This window comes from Cyprinus carpio, chromosome B10, assembly GCF_018340385.1.
Source record: "Cyprinus carpio isolate SPL01 chromosome B10, ASM1834038v1, whole genome shotgun sequence".
Classification (NCBI taxonomy): domain Eukaryota; kingdom Metazoa; phylum Chordata; class Actinopteri; order Cypriniformes; family Cyprinidae; genus Cyprinus; species Cyprinus carpio.
The window spans coordinates 22,201,493-22,218,889 of record NC_056606.1 but is presented as its reverse complement, the minus strand read 5'-3'; the positions used below and the strand labels follow the sequence as shown (position 1 = coordinate 22,218,889).

Below are 17,397 nucleotides of genomic sequence, written 5' to 3'. Positions count from 1 at the left end.
ATTGTATTTTGTTTAGATTTTAAAATCTCATAATATTTTATATAATTTGTGAGGACATTTTCTCACTTATTATTACTGAGAATTAAATTATCTTTTTGGTTAAAAAAATGCATTCTTTTGAAATAATTTAAATATAAGTTATAAAATAATAGCAGTAATTATAATAGTTGGAAATTTTGGCAAGTAGAATAATTCTCCCCCAATCATCATAATTGTACTAGAAAAAATGTTTAAATTGTAAAGTACTTAATATAAAGTTAAAAAAAATGTATTACACAGTAATGAATAACAGAAATTTAAGAAAAAAATTAAAAAGCCTGGAAAATGTCTTACATTAATGAGAATTTGGGGTTAAAATGTGCATAACTGTCATGAAAATAATCTCAAATTACTGTCTTAAAATACTTTAGCTTTACTATCTTTAAGTAAAATTTCCTTTGCCTTTTTGAGGTGAAATATAACCCAAACATTATTTTTGTGGGGTTCACTATCTTGTCTGCACATATTAAACTCATCACTATGGCATGTTCTTCTAACACTAATGTTGTGCTTTTATACTCAGTAGAGGTGGACTGAGAGGTTGTGTGTAGATGTTTATGTTCATTGAGGTTCTTTAGCACAGTAAACATGACAGTGTTTTACTGGGGTCTAATTGAGGGGTGTTCAACCTGTGTGCTTCTGTCTTTCCCTCAGCAATGTAAAGTTACAACTAACCACTGCTGATGTAGTGTGAGACCGTTTGAGGGGGCCCTTTTTCTGGTAATTGCCAAACCTTGCCTTGGGTCATTTTAGAAGAACACAAACACTTAGTGATGTTTAGACTAGTTGTTCCCCTTCACATACTCATAATTGTACTAAAATTTAATATGTTGACTAATAAATATTTGGCAGTAACAAAACATGCCTTCCATCGGTTTTTAACCATAACTTGTGCTATAACTTGTCCTGTAGTTGATGTTGAATCAAATTACAACTGCAGAATCTGTGCATTTCTCCATTTTATACAGCGATAAAAGCATTACCAAAAGGTTTATATTAGCTGATGAACTATTCAACTGTTAATATGAATAATAAATCTCATGAAACATGTCCAAGTCACATTTCATCTCAAAATCAAAACAAAAGACATATATTTTTAAAACGATATTTTTATTTTCATTACATTTTCCGTCTGAATTCTCATGAGAGTAAAATGTCTCACTTTTTTTTTAAAGAAAACATACTGAAAAAATGTTTACATTTTAAATACTTGTATACCATGAATCTGATTTAAATGAAAAGTAAAAATAAGACTTTTAATTAAGCTTATTTTGAAGACTATTAAGGTTTATTTTGCAGTGACGTTTTAATTTTCTCCATTAATTCTTATGAGAAATAAATGTTTTCATTTGTAATGATGATGATAATAATAATAATAATAAAATGTGGATGCATTCTTTTGATAATAATTAAATTATTGGAATTATATAATTATATATTATAATTTTTGTAAATGTTAATTACTTGTACAATGTTGTCTAAATCAGCTGAAAACATGTTGTAGCACTAAAACTTTATAAACAAAATCAGAACACAAGACACTTTATGAAGAAGAGTGTTAGTATTAATGAAACATACAATATTTCATGTTCAATATTCATCAAGATCAGTCGTTCGTCAAGTTGTTCGGGATGACAGTCACAGTTCAAAGTATCCAGAAGACTCGTTATGTCAAGATTTCCTCAACATCCCAATCCAAACCCAGTGTCTCTCAGGCTCCTTTGCCATCAGGATTTCCCAGCCTTCTTTTCACGCTTCTTCCTCGTGTAGCGAAAACTCTTCAGTGGATTTTTACCTCTGAAATTCTTCTGCAAATGCAAAATACTGTAAATAAAAACAGCATTCATTCAGAGCACCATTACAGGATCTGTTTTTACATACAATTCAAGTCCTCTCAAATACCCAAATACCAGTCATTTACTAAAATTAGATTTCTTTTTTTTTCTTGAACTAAAATAAAAATTAACAGACATATATATAATATATATATATATATATATATATATATATATGTATATATATATATATATATATATATATATAGTACTTCAATTTAAGCAAAGATATATACTGTATGTATATATATATATATATATATATATATATATATATATATATTTTTCATAAATTGAATAATAAAAAATATAATAGTATATCAATACAAAAAAAAAAAAAAATCAAACTAAAAAAAAAAAAAAAAAATAAAACAAAAAAAAATAAAAAAAATAATATAATAACAACAATAAAAAAAAAAAAAAAAAACTATTAAAAAAATCACTGCTGCCCAACTAAACAATATGGCATTAATATATAAATGTAAGAAAAAATTTTTGTTGTTAATTTCAGTTAAGCGGAAATAAAATATATTATTAATATTAAATAATAATAGAAGTATATATATATATATATATATATATATATATATATATATATATATATATATATATATATATATATTTTTTTTTTTGTTAATCTCAATTAGCAATATATTATTAATATTAAATAATAATAATGAAAAGCTTAAATGATGTTTTAGGAATAATAACTTTAAAAGTGCTAAAATTACAAAAAAATTATATATAATATATATATATATATATATATATATATATATATATATAATAGAAATATACATACACATACATACACACACACACAGATATATATATATATAGCGAGGAAAGCAACTAAAAAAATAAAAAAAAAGACAAAATTAAGCCAAGCTATTAACCAATGTGGCATTATTATATAAATATGTAGACTGTTCAAATACAATGATCTGTATTCGTCCACAAATAAAGCATGCCTGCTTTATTCTTTTTATTCTTCCAGAGGATTGAAAATGAGGATTAGCCGAGGTACTTTTCAGTGCCATCGGGACTGAAAACAATGCTCGTTTTGTCAAATCGTGTATGCTCATAATCGAAATACAGACTCAATAAAAAGGCAATGAATTGTTACTCAGGTAATCGTTCTTCAGGTGAGGTTTGATGACGGCGGGATGAAGGTCTTTGTGGTGTCGCAGCAGCTGCAGAGTCTACTGGGATTGTCTTCGGAGGTACGTCTGTCACTGAAAGTCAATGACAGCCAATCACTGGACATTAGAGATGAACTGCTTGAAATGGGCGATCACAAACTGTGAGTTTCTCTGATTGAGCAGCTCCTGTTTACGATCTCTACAGTCTGACCTGCTTAGTCACCAATCTCATGGCATCCTGGGTAAATTAAAGCACATAGAGACTCACTCAGGTGAGCCAAACCACAAGCACAGCTTGTATATATAATATAATATATGTGTGTGTGTGCTTATTGATATATATAAATACACATGCATTCATATGTTTATACAAATATGTTATGTGCATATATTAAATATATTTATATATAATAATAATTATATGAATATAAATATACACATGGAAATATTTTCGAAATATAATGCATGTGTGTGTATTTATATATGCATAATAAATATACACAGTACACACACATAATTTAAACTAACAAACAAAAACTTTTATTTTGGATGTGATTCATGATCTTGAAACGTACAACATTCTTTTCTGCCAATAAACTTGAAATGTTGCAACTGTCTGAAATAGGTTTAAATTTAAACACTAAAATTACTAACTTAAAAAAACTAACAAAAAAAGTAATAAAAATGACAAATGCGCATAACAAAATAACTAAAACTTTAACTGAAATTAAAATGAAAATATAAAATTAAAACCTAACTCAAAATATTAATAAAAACTATAATAGAATATAAATAATACTAAAACTAAACATTTCAGTAATATTTAACATAAATAGTATTAAAAAACAAAACATAATAAAAAATGACAAGCACATAATAAAATTACTAAAATTTAAACTAAAAATAAACCTAATTCAAAATACTAATAAAAACTATAATAGTATACAAAAATATGAAATTAAACATTTTGAATTTCCCAGGCTTTAAAGGTTGTTTTAGTTTTTGTAGTGATAGTTAATTTGATGAATAAAACACCCATTCTTTATTCCAGAGCAAGGGTGCATACATATAAGAAAATCTTATTCCTAGATCATTATATACTGTAGATATAAAACAAACACAGCTTCACATCCCAGTCACGAAGTGGACAGCACTGATAAATACAGCAAAAAATGGTTTGTTATTTTCTGATATCAACATGCGACAGAAATATTTTTAATTAACTTAATATGCAATATTAGCATATATATATATATATAATGTAAATAAATATTTTTTCTTTTTTAATTATTTGTGTGTATATGTAAAATTATTTTTGTTTTATTTGTGATGATATATGTAACAAATATAAACATATATGTGATGTGTGTATATATGTATATATATAGACATACACACATATAATAACGACAACTTATACATATACATAAGTTGTCAGTTAGTATCAGTTAATATAATACAAATTATCAGTTTTACTAGTATTAAAACAGTATTTGGTCAGAACCTGTAACCATATAACTAAGTACAGTTATACAAGAAAGTTCTTTTAAGGGAAACCTATTGACACAGAAGAAGAAACGTTGGCATAGAACCTAATAAAATATGACAGAAAAAATAAATAATGTACAATATTTAAAGTATTAAATAAGAAATATATCATATTTTCTATTTTGAAAATGATAGTTCTCCTGTTAGCATGTAAACATAATGTTGATCCAGACACTAGAAATACACTGTTAATATCCTGGTGTCTGGACAGACTTTATATTAATAGCACGATCACCCAAACCCATCTCACACGTGTGTTTGCGCACAGACGAGCGAGACATTAAACCGCGCTGCGCCTCAGCGCCATACATTGCCTGGAGTGCTGCAGGTCAAACCACACGACGTCTTTCCGCACAAATGCGACCGCCTATGAAGAATAACAGAGTCTAAAAAAAACAATTCAAGAATTTTTACGTCACAATTAATGTTTTTGTACGGTCTCTCGTGTTGTATTCACAGCCAAACGCGGTTTAAGGCGTTTCACCTGCAGTTACTCTACTGACCGTAGGAGGCCGCTGATGCAGAAACGCCCTTTGAAGAACTGACAGAAGACAAACAAAAGCATCAACGAAGAGGAATCAACATAAAATACTAGTAAGTTTCACCTCTTAAATGTCGCAGGAAATTAATCACAACCTCTCTAATAGATAAGTCTTAAGTAAATATCTGTGCATTAAATTAAAACTGCATTAAACTGCCGTCACTGTGACGCGGATGCATTAGGAAGTAAACATCACACATGCTGCTGTTGACCTACACAGCAGTTAAGACTATTTATTTCATTTATTTAACTCGTGCATTTCTATTGTGCATGCATGTGTCCCAAAGCACTCAGTATACTTTCTTTTGCATGCAAAGGAGAAAAGAAAATCTGATATGGAGACACAGGTATAGCAGTATGCTGTTCATCGTTTTTGTGCATAAAGATACACTTTCTGATTTATTATTGTGTAAACACAAAATGATTCTGTGTTCAGATGAGGCAGCGTGTGTTCACCGGGTGGTCACACAGATGCAGGAGCATCATGGGATTGTGGGATCAGGAGGTCATTTTCCAATGAGGTTTGTGTGCATGCTTTATTCTGAATCATATGAATCATAACCCGAGTGTCAGGTTGATGTGATGATGCAGGTGTGTTTGTGGTGTGTGTCACAGTGTTGTAGTGGGCCGTGTGCCTCTGGTGGGTGAGAAAGTGTTGGTGAAAGCGGTCCAGGACCCCCTGAAGCCCATCAGCTGGACGGCACAGAAAGTTCAGACGCTGAACGGACAGGTGCCGCGAAAGGTTTTTGGCTAATATTTCAATAACATCCTCTTTAAGAGGTGGCTATATAATAGAAATGCACATATTTTGTGTGCATCTAAGTGTATTTGCATTAGAAGTGGTTTGTAGCACAGTGTTTGTACAGTAAGTAATACTTTCTTCTAGTCTTTTTTTTTTTCATGTTTTTTGGATGAAGTTACATTACGTGTTTTTTTTTTTTGTTTAAAACCTTAAAAATATAAATTTAAAAGAAATATTACTAAAATTTTAAAAATAGATTTAATTTTTGAATGTTTTTTTAAAAGTTTTTATGTAAAAGGGGCCAAATTTTTTTTAGCACCCTTTCCCTTATCACCCTTTCAGAAATTTTTTTTAAATATGGGATTTTCTGCTCGGGAAACATTACGTTTATTTTTAATCCGTTTTGCACCCTTCAGTTTTTGGGGGGCTGTAAATAAAATGTTTCAGGGTTCTATTTGAACAGGAAGTTTAAAAACAGAAATTTTAAAAATGCCCCAAATTTAACACATCCTTGCTGAATAAAAGTTTTTAATTTCCCTTTTAATAGAATCTTTTTGATTTTTAAATGGGGTGTATTGAAATTTACTTTTGTGCTTTTTTATGAAAATAAAATTTTTCGGGGTTAAACAGGGGCCCCAACTTTGAATATCTTAAAATAAAAGGTTTAAAATTTTCCTTAATTTAAAAAATGTTTTGTTTAAACATGATGGTTTTTGGGGGGTTAAAAATTTTAAGGCTTTTTTGGAAAAAAAAATCAAAATTGGGTTTAAAAGTGCTGCATATTTAATGATTTGAAAGTATAAGGTTACTTTTTTGTACCTGATTTTCCCAAAAGGGTTTTGCCCGTTCTCGGGTTTTTCTTTCTGCAGCCCTTAAAGGGTCCCCCTCCCCCGCTCCCCCTCCATGTCACCCAACCCAAAGCCTGGAATTTTAGGGCCCAACCCCCAACCTCTGCTGAAATCTCCCAAAAAAAACCCCCCATTTGATTCCCAGCATGCAAAATCCTGGGACGTGTTTGCAGTGTTGTTTTTAAGTTAACAAAACTTTTTGGGAAAGGAATTTTTGTTAAACCTAAAATAAATTACAAAAAAAAAATTTTAGGGGAAAAATTACATGCGGTAAATTTTATTTTTTTTTAAAAAGGCTCTATTCGCCCCAAAGGCTGCATTTATTTGAAAGAAAAAAACTTTAAAAATTGTGAAAAATTTTTAAAATTTTTAAAATAACTTTTTTCGTTTGAGATGTTTTAACCCTGTAATTTTTTTTTCTGTGATAAAATCAAAATTTTTTCAGCTTCAACTTCCGTGCCCCGTCAGTGAAATCAATTTTTTTAGGGGGTTGAGGGTGGCGGTTTGGCAGGGTCAAAATGTCCCATACCAGCAGATGCCCTGGGCGCCCCGTTTCCCCCGGCGGGGGTGCGGGGACGGAAGAGAAACGCTGAGGTCATGGGACGTAGAGGGGGGCGCTGGTGAGTCTCAAGCAGGGGGGGAATAGTGCACTGCATACTGTTACTGCAGGCTTTTTAAAAAAAATAAAAAAAAACCCAGTATGCAATGTTTAAAAATTTTTTTTTGCATTTAGTACATGGTTGTCACAGCCCGCGCTCTTTTCTTTTTATCTTTTGGCCCCAAAAATCTCAGGTAAAAAAACTTTTTTGACCTTCCTTTACAAAATAAAAATTTTTGCCTTTTATATTTTTTGTCTTTCTTGAAAAAAAAAAAAAGATTTTAAAAAAAATTTGTAAAAAAAAATGTTGTTTTGAAACTACATATCATAGACATTAAAATGAAATTTTACATTTTTTGTTTTAAGTTTTCATAAACTTTTTTCAGTTGATTAAATAATGGGGGCAAAGTTTAGGTTTATGATGGATCTGTATGGTTGGAACTAGTTATGTAAGGTTTGTTGAATGCTTTGCTTATTGGAAAAAATTTTGAAATTTGATTTCAATTTCAAAAAAAAAAATTCTACTTGTTTTAAAAAGAAAACTGTAAATTTTTTTCTGGTGGTTTTTTAAAAAATGAATTTTTTACCCTCATTTCTTTTGATCAATTTCATTTTTTATTATCAGTGTTGTAAAATATGTTTTTGGAAACAGTGATACATTTTCTTTTTGGGAAAGGGTTTTATCAATAAAAAATTCAAAAGAAACAGCGTTTTTTTTTAAAAACAAAAAATTCAAAAAAATGTCGTACCGTCACTTTTTTTATCAAAATTTAAATTCTCTCCCTCCGAATAAAAGTATTGATTTCTTTCAAAAAGTGTGCAGGAGCATTACAGCGCCTCGTTCTGTTGTTTTTGTGTGACCGTCCTTGAAGACTGTCCTGTTTGTAACACGCTCCTCTGCATGTCCTTGTTGCTCTTTGTGGCGTGACTCAGGGAGGACGGCGGCGGAGGGCCGTGGGGAGGAGACGCCATGCACCAAAAAGAAAAGATGGAGAGGCGCCTCAGAGGAGGAAGCGCCCAAAAAGAGCAGCTCCATATCCACACACAGCGCTCCGCTGTTCTCCTGTTTCTCCAGGGACACGTAAGTCGGTCAGAAACACAAGTCAAGTTGAGCTTTATTGTCCTTTTGATACATGTGTGGACATATAGAGGAAGGAAATGTGGATCAGTGATAAATACTAGTTAAATATAAACATACAACGAGATATGCAAGATTCCCTCTTGATTCTTTCAGCCAGGCCTGTGATTATCTGGAGCTTCAGCGGCGGTACCCACACCTGCACCGCCCTCCAACCTCTTCCACCTCCAGCTGTCCTGGGCCCAGAGTTTCCGCTCGACCAGCCTCTTCTCTGAGAGGGACGTGTCGACTTTCACGTGGGATCAAACCAGCCGGGAGAGTGAAGCAGATGTTTGCGAGTCCACGGATGATGCTTTCTCCGTTAGTGCGCGTGCCGCTCTTTTGAGGATCATGTGAGCATGCAGTTCTCAGATCTCCAAGAATGGTTGTGTTCTCTCTGCAGGTTCTGCTGTTTTCTATGCCGTGCCTTGAGGACTTGTACTCACAGTGTTGTAACCTCTCAAAGGAGGCCGTGCATCCCACTGCACTTCTCAAAGTAAGAGCATTCAGTCCTCAGTATCTCTGAAATCACACAATACAAGCTCCAAAACTGAGCTTTTACAGCAATGCCCCAAAAAACTTCTTAAAGTTTTTCTTACTTTAAAGAACATTTTAGTAATCTTAAGAACGTTTTTTCACTATAAAAAACCTTGGAAAGATTCCATGGAAAAATGGGTATTAAATGGGTATTTAAGGGTTTTTTTTTTGTTTGTTTTTTTTAATGAAATTATACTCTAAATGTGACCATGGACCACAAAACCAGTTTTAAGTGTCAATTTTTCAAAATTGATATTTATACATCATCTGAAAGCTGAATAAATCATCTCTCCATTGATGTATGGTTTGTTAGGAGGACAATATTTTGCAGAGATACATCTATTTGAATATCTGGAATCTGAGGGTGCAAAAAAATCAAAATACTGAGAAAATCATCTTTAAAGTTGTCCAAATGAATTTTTAACAATGCACATTACTAATCAAACATTAAGTTTTGATATATTTACAGTAGGAAATTTACAAAATATATTTATGGAATATGATCTTTACATAAAAACCTAAAAATAACAATCATAAAAGAAAAATCTATAATTTTGCTACAAATATACCCCAGCGAGTCAGCGACTTAAGACTGCTTTTCTGCTCCAGGGTCACAAATAAGAAACTAAAACTGCCTATAGATGATGGTCTTAAAGATTGAGTCATTCATTTATCCGATTCATTCAGCCGGCTGATTCATTCAACAAACAAATCTTTATGAATGAGTCACTGAATCATTGAAAATCATGGTTTGTTAGGAGGACAATATTTGTCTGAGATACAACTATTTGAAAATCTGGAATCTGAGGGTGCAAAAAAAATCTAAATATTGAGAAAATCATCTTTAAAGTTGTCTAAATGAATTATTAGCAATGCATATTACTAATCAAAAATTAAGTTTTGATATATTTATGGTAGGAAATTTGCAAAGTATCTTCATGGAACATGATCAATTCTTAATATTTAAATGATTTTTGGCATAAAAAGAAAAATCGATAATTTTGACCATACAATGTATTTTTGGCTATTGCTACAAATATACCCCAGAGACTTAAGACTGCTTTTGTGCTCCAGGGTCACATATATATTATATATGTGTATATATATATATATATATATATATTATATATATATATATATATATAATATTATAACCGTGCTTATGTAGCTCCTCCACTCTTTGAATTGCGAATAGCAAAAATGCATCATATTTTGCAGAATATAGAAAACAGCTGGCGACTCTGGCGAGATAGAATTTGCAAGATGATGCCTTTAAAATATCTAACAATAATAAATGATTGTGTATTTTCTTAATTTCCCCAAATTCCGATGAAAGAACCTTTAAAAATGTCGGGAGCTTATCAATGCCCACTTTTTCCCTTAATTTTATACCGGTCTCAGTACCCTTCCCTATTTACGGGGTTTGGAAAAGTTGTAAGGGTTTTTTATCGAGTCATTTTTTATGGTTAAAATAGTGTTTCTGTTTTGTGTTTGTGATGGTGGACAGTGGAGGGGGAACTGCGGCTTCCGGGGAGGTCATGGTCACCCAAAGCGGGCGGACCCAAACCCAAACCCAAAGGGGCCGGTTTCGGGGGCTGGCCCAACCACTGCGGTCCGCTGCAGGGAAAGGACAAACTGCCCTGGACCTCTCAGCCTGCACACAGTGGTCTGGATATTTCATTTTTCATTTCGCCAAAAAATGCACTTTAAAAAAATACAATAAATTTGGGTTGAATTGTTATTGTTTATATACAGAAAGGCTATAAGTAACTTAATAATAACAAGAAAAACATAATGGACGTTTCATATGTATATGAAATGGCTTTTTAATACAATACCATTCATACCATAAGATTTTTTTTAAAGAAATTAATATTTTTAATTAGCAACTATGCATTAAATTGATCAAAAGTGACAAAATAAAAAAAGTCACAAGCAAAGTAAAAAGACATTTACAAACATTTCTATTTCAAATCAATGCTGTTCTTTTGAACTTTCTATTCATTAAAGGATCCTGACAATAAAAGAGATGTTTCTTGAGCAGCAAATCAGCATATTAGAATGATTTCTGGAGTAACTCTGTGCTGAAAAAATTCAGCTTTGCATCACAGGGAATAAATTATATTTTTAGCATATACACCCAAAATGTGTCACCTGATTTTAAATGGTAATAATATTTAACATTTTTTTTACTTTATTTGTGATCAAATAAATGCAGCCTAGATTAGCAATAGAGACTTCTTCCAAAAACATTACAGATTTTACTGACCCAAAATGTGTCACCTGATGTCTTTTAAACATTCATTAGTAATCTGCACATGTCTCTGAATCTCTTTCTCTCTCTGAAGGCACAAGATGGCAGAGCTGAGATATCTTTCCGGTGATAAAATGGAGACAGTTGTGGTGTTGTTGCCAGATGTGTGGAATCTAGTGCCAGCAGAGGAAGACTGGGCACAGTTATCACAGAAACAGCTGGTACTGACTGACATCAGCTTTTATAAATATCATGCATAGGAAATGTGCTTGAATTCAGATTTCTTTCCTGTCATCCAGGATGGTGATTTGTCACTTCCAGAAGGTCCGTCTGTGGTTTTTCACCCCTCCGCTGGACTCAATCTGTCTGTCGTGTCTCTGTCCTCACTGCTGGAGCCCCAGACGCCTCAGACGCGGGACAGCTGTGAGGTGGGGAGTTATTCTATATATATATATACAGTACAGACCAAAAGTTTGGAAACATTACTATTTTTAATGTTTTTGAAAGAAGTCTCTTCTGCTCATCAAGCCTGCATTTATTTGATCAAAAAATACAGAAAAAACTGTAATATTGTGAAATATTATTACAACTTAAAATAAGTTTTCTATGTGAATATACTTAAAAAAAAATAATTATTTATTCCTGTGATGCAAAGCTGAATTTTTCAGCATCATTACTCCAGCCTTCAGTGTCACATGTAACATCCAGTCTATATCACATGATCATTTTAGAAATCATTCTAATATTCTGATTTATTATGAGTGTTGGAAACAGTTCTGCTGTCTAATATATTTGATGAATAAAGGTTAAAAAGAACTGCATTTATTAAAAAAAAAAAAAAAAAATCTAATAATATATATTCTAATAATATATTTCCTTACTATTACTTTTTATCAATTTAACACATCCTTGCTGAATAAAAGTATTGATTTTATTTAAAAAAAAAAAGAAAAAAATTACTGACCCCAAATTACTGACCAGTAGTGTATATTGTTATTACAAAATATTTATATTTTAAAAACACAGCTTCTTTTTTTTTTTTTTTACTTTTTATTCATCAAAGTATCCTAAAAAAGTATCACATGTTCTGAAAAAATATTAAGCAGCAGAACTGTTTCCAACTTTGATAATGAATCATCATATTAGAATGATTTCTAAAGGATCATGTGATAATGATCCTAAAAATTCAGCTTTGCATCACAGAAATAAATGATAATTTAAAGTATAATAAATTTAAAAACAATTATTTTAAATTGTAATAATATTTCACAATATTACATTTTTTTCTGTATTTTTGATCAAATAAATGCAGGCTTGATGAGCAGAAGAAACTTCTTTCAAAAACATTAAAAATAGTAATGTTTCCAAACTTTTGACCTGTACTGTATATGTATGACTTCTAACTTGTATTAATAATTCAAATAAAACACTGTGTATGTTACATATGTTGTAAACTGGCTCAGTCATGATTGAGATGCATTATTGTTTTGGCTGAGGCTCTGATGTGCTGCTGTCAGGTGAGTTTGATGGCGGAGATGTTCAGCGAGATGCTTCAGAGGGATTTTGGGCTTGAGCTGTATCAGTGTCTGTGCCGTCTCCCGCAGGGCCCCGGCATCAAAGAGGACAGCAGCGCTCTCATGGTACACCAGACTGCACACCTGTGCTATTTTACTATCACTGAGATACCGTTACAGTTTTAATAATTAGTTCACACCTTAATATTTCCTGTTTTTATTTCAATTTTAGATAATTTGGTAGTGTTTTTGTTGTTATTATTACTATTATTATTATTATTAATCCTTTTTCCAGTTTTAGTTTTTTTTAGTACATCAACTTAAACTATATGAAAATGAAAAATGTTGGCTTAGAATTTCAGATAAAGTTATTAATTTTTTTCAAGTAACAAAAAGTTTTTATTTTTTAATGGTTTTAGAGTCAGTTGACTATAATAACCCTGTTGTTTCAATAATATTTTGAATGATTTGCTTTTGTATTTTCAGTTTTGACTTTAATTTATTTAAAGTTTTAGTAATTTTGTGCTTTTAGTGTTTTTGTCGTTGTTTTTTAATATGTCTACTCTCAGAAAAAAAGGTACAAAAGTTGTCACTGGGGCAGTACCTTTTCAAAAGTAAACCTACAGAGTACCTAAAGAGTCCATATTGGTACCATAAAGGTACATATTATTACCTAAAGTGTACATATTAGTACCTAAAGGTACAAAAGTGTACCTTTTGAAAAGGCACCACCCCAGTGACAGCTTTTGTACCTTTTTTTCCTAAGAGTGAATGGGTGTTTTTTAATTAATTATTCAGTTTTAGTTTTAGGGGTACATTATTTAGTACATCAAGTTAAATTCAATGAAAATGAGAAATGTTGAAAAATGAATAAAATACTTTTTTATATATAAGTTATTTTATTTTTGTTAAGTCCTTCTTTGTTTAGGTACTCGAGTTTTTTATGGTGGACTAGGTTTAGCACACGCCTCTCATCTGGATGGCATAGGGGAAAAGATACAAGCTCCTAAACGATTAAAATGTGGTCTTTTACCTTTATGTCTATACTTTTTGTCCTTTTTAGCATTTTATAATTTTGTGTGAGTCTGCCTTTTAATGTAGGACAGAAAATTCCTTGGAAAAAAAAACAAAAAAAAAAAAACAAAAAAATAGATTAAAAAAAAAACAATGTTAAAAAAAAAAAAAAAAATTTTAGGGGGGGGGAAAAAAAAACTAATAATAGATGTTGACTGTAAATGTGAGCTTTCTTATGTTTTAAACCTTCAAAAAAAAAAGGCTAAAATCCAATTTTCAACTTTTTTCTCTGTAAGGAGGATGAGCTCAAAAACACAGACAAACAGACAGCAAAAGAAAGGACTGATCGAGCAAAGAGAGAAACTCAAAGAGAAGGAAGGGGAGAGAGAGACAGAAGATGAGACTGAACCTCTGAAAGAGAGTAAGAGCGGTGGAGGAGACAATCAGCCCGTCAATAAAGACAGCGTAAGAAATCACATTTCCTCTCTCCTGCATCAGGTGGCCTGAGTGCTTTCTCCTCCAAACCTCTCTGTCTGTGTGCCTGAAAGGAAACCGTCCTCTGTGCTGGACGGCACTCCACTTCCCCGTAAAGTGCTTTCTCTCCTGGTTGTTCTTTGACCGTCAGCTGACAGGAAGTGTTCGAGAGGCAGACCTGCTCAACACCTGCTGTCTCTCGGCCTGTTTCTCAGTCCTGCTCAGGTTTCACTCCTTCTGAGATGTTTTTATAGAATTCTGCTAAATAATGGTTTAACACACTTGAAGGCAGACTTAAATATCAGTATTGTAATTTTATTGTTGTTCTGTAAAATAAAATTATTATTAAATACTATTTTATTTTTCAGAAAAATAGTATGATTGAAATAGCAGTATATTCCTTTGTTTACTTTTAATTATTCAGATCATAAAATAAAATGGAATATTTTGAGTAATGATAAAACAATACAGTTATTATCGTTATTACTATATTGTTACAACTGTTATTATTAAATGCTCTTTTATTTTACAGTGCAGTAATATTGCAATAGCAGTATATTTCTTTATTGATTTAAATAGAATTCAAATAATAACATAAAATAATATTTTCAATAAAAATTATTATTATTAAATACTTGTTTTGTTACAGTAGTAATATTGCAGTACATTTTTTAATTGTTTTGCTTAATTTTTAGAAGTCAATACCTATGACTAAAATATGTTGAATCATATACTCATAGTCCTATCATAATCATTACTATTGTCATTGTGTGTATTATATTGGGGGGATGGAAAAATTGGTTTTATTTCTTTCTTTTTAACTTAAACCTTTTTTGATACGTTAATGCTTAAAGAAAAATAAACTTAATACAAATAGTGAAGTGTTTGTGTTTTGTGCTTATTAGAGTATTATGTTTAGAGTTTAAACCTATGAATCAGATCAACCAGCTCATTTTTTTAATGCTTAAAGAAAAATAAACTTAATCCAAAGGGAGAACAAGTTTATTTTTCTGAAAAGTTAGTCTTTTTTTTTCTTGTTTTAAGCATAAACCCATTCCATTTTGATATATTTTTCATATCAAACTTAAGTCTTATTGCTTCTAAAGTTAATGTATTTTGACTTAAGAATGTTTAGATGTTTGCACTAGAAAACAAGAACTGAGTAAGAGCAATTTTCTTGCAGTGTACTGACATACATTCTTTGATTATAAGGAAAAACCGTGATGTCCCGTCTCTCCTCAGGCGCAGGATCTGGTCAGAAAGGCTGCAGTCGGTGGGCTTTGTTCCTCTACAGAAATCTGTGACCAGTCGCTGGTCAGACGCCAAAAAATAAAAAAAATTAATTTTAAAGAAAAATATTAATTAGATCAACAATGGCAGCATCCGTGCTGAGGGTGTAGTGTTGCTGGAAATCATGCAGTCTGATAAAGCTTGTAAACACGTTTGTCTGTAGCATCTATTAAAAACGCCACTGTGTTTTCCTCTCAGGAAATAAAGCCCATGTTTGCCCGGCTCAGGCATGTTAAAGAGAGAGCGTAGACGCCGGCGTACGCACCACTAACACAGGATATGGTGAACTACAGAGGGAACGTCATTAAACTTGCCAAACCTACTGCAGACGCTGGAGAGCAGCCAAAAAAGCCCGCGCCCCAATGTTGAACTAGAGAAGTGTGTCGCTACTCTGCAGGAGCCAGGACTCGGTGAGACCGTAAATGCTTTGGAGGAATATGTTCACACAAACTATGCTGCAAATGTGCCTCATTTTCCATCGAAGATGTAGATTGAGTTTGTTTCGTTCATCAGATTTTTGAGAAATGTAGGCACTGCATCAGTGTCTCAAGCAATTGGATGCCTCTGCACCGTGAATGGTGTGCCGTCAGAATGAGATGTCCAAACAGCTGATGAAAAACATCACAATAATCCACAGCACTCCAGGTGCAATCAGTTTAACGTCCTTGTGGGACCAAAAGCGTTGCGTTTGTTACAAGAAAACAATCCATCATCAAGACGTTTAATAAACTTTTAAACAAACCATCACCTGTGTAGCCAAAATACAAGTCCATAATCGATAATAACACTTCCTCCAAGTGAAAAAGTCGGCCAGTTAAAATGTCTTAAAATGACAGCTTTTCCCTTCTCAAGACATTAATGATGGACTGGAGTGCTGTGGATTAACTTTATTGTTGTTTATCAGCACTGTTTGTTTGGACTCTCATTCTGACGGCACCCATGCACTACAGAGCATCCCTTGCTGAGACCATGATGCAATGCTACGATTCTCCAAATCTGAAGAAGAAATAATTCCACGGTTCCCATTTGAGTGGTTGTTGTGGTGTGTGTGATTCAGAGGCAGCAGAAGCTAGGCAGGCGTCTACTGAACAGGAGCAGGCCCATCAGAAGAGCTGAAGAGGAAACTGGAGAAAGCCGAGACGCTCAACAGAACATACGAGAGAGTTGAGAGAAAACAGCGGTCAGATGATCTCGGTCATCGGAAGATGCAGAGGATGGTTGAAACAGGGGACATCCTTAAATATTTGTTTTATATGCATTCTAGAAACTGTATTTTAATAGTTTTGTTTTATATGCATTATCAATATACTGTGTTTCTACCGTTTAGACAACAGCCCTCACAAATGCAAATGCAGGAAAGGATGAGAAGGTGTAAAGACGCACAAGCTCATCGGATGGTGATGCAGTAGTGTTTGGACCGATGAGAATAAACAAAAAAACCCTGCAAAATAATAAAAAACAAAAACTTTAGCCTTTGTTTTTTAGCTTTCAAAAAACTTTTTTTTTTTTTGCCTAAAACTGATGCACATAGATAAGACAGAATTGCGTTCATGGACGTTTGTAAATGTGTTACGGAAAGGAAAATGTCTTGCTGGCTCATTCTAGAATGTATATGCATTCATATGAAACTATGTAATGTGCTTAATACGGAAAGGAAACTTTGTGCTTTATTTATTTAGTGTTATTTAATTTTATTTGGTTATTCAATTCTGGCAGCTATGAAAGTATGATCCTTCCACACAACTGACAATCTCATAAACAGAGATGCGGATACGCAGACCTGTTTCTAGCCCTGTATAATCAAACTGGTAGAATTCTTTTTTACATGTGAATTTGAAACTGTGTGTTTTAAATGACATGTGGGGGGGGGGGGGGGGGGGGGGGGGGGGGGGGGGGGGGGGGGG

The 17,397-nt window shown here is 32.5% G+C and overlaps 1 pseudogene; it reads left to right on the top strand.

Annotated features, from left to right (window-relative positions):
* The first annotated feature begins 5,216 nt into the window (after nt 1-5,216).
* Nucleotides 5,217-16,924, top strand: LOC122134400 (annotated as a pseudogene).
* The last annotated feature ends 473 nt before the right edge of the window (nt 16,925-17,397 follow it).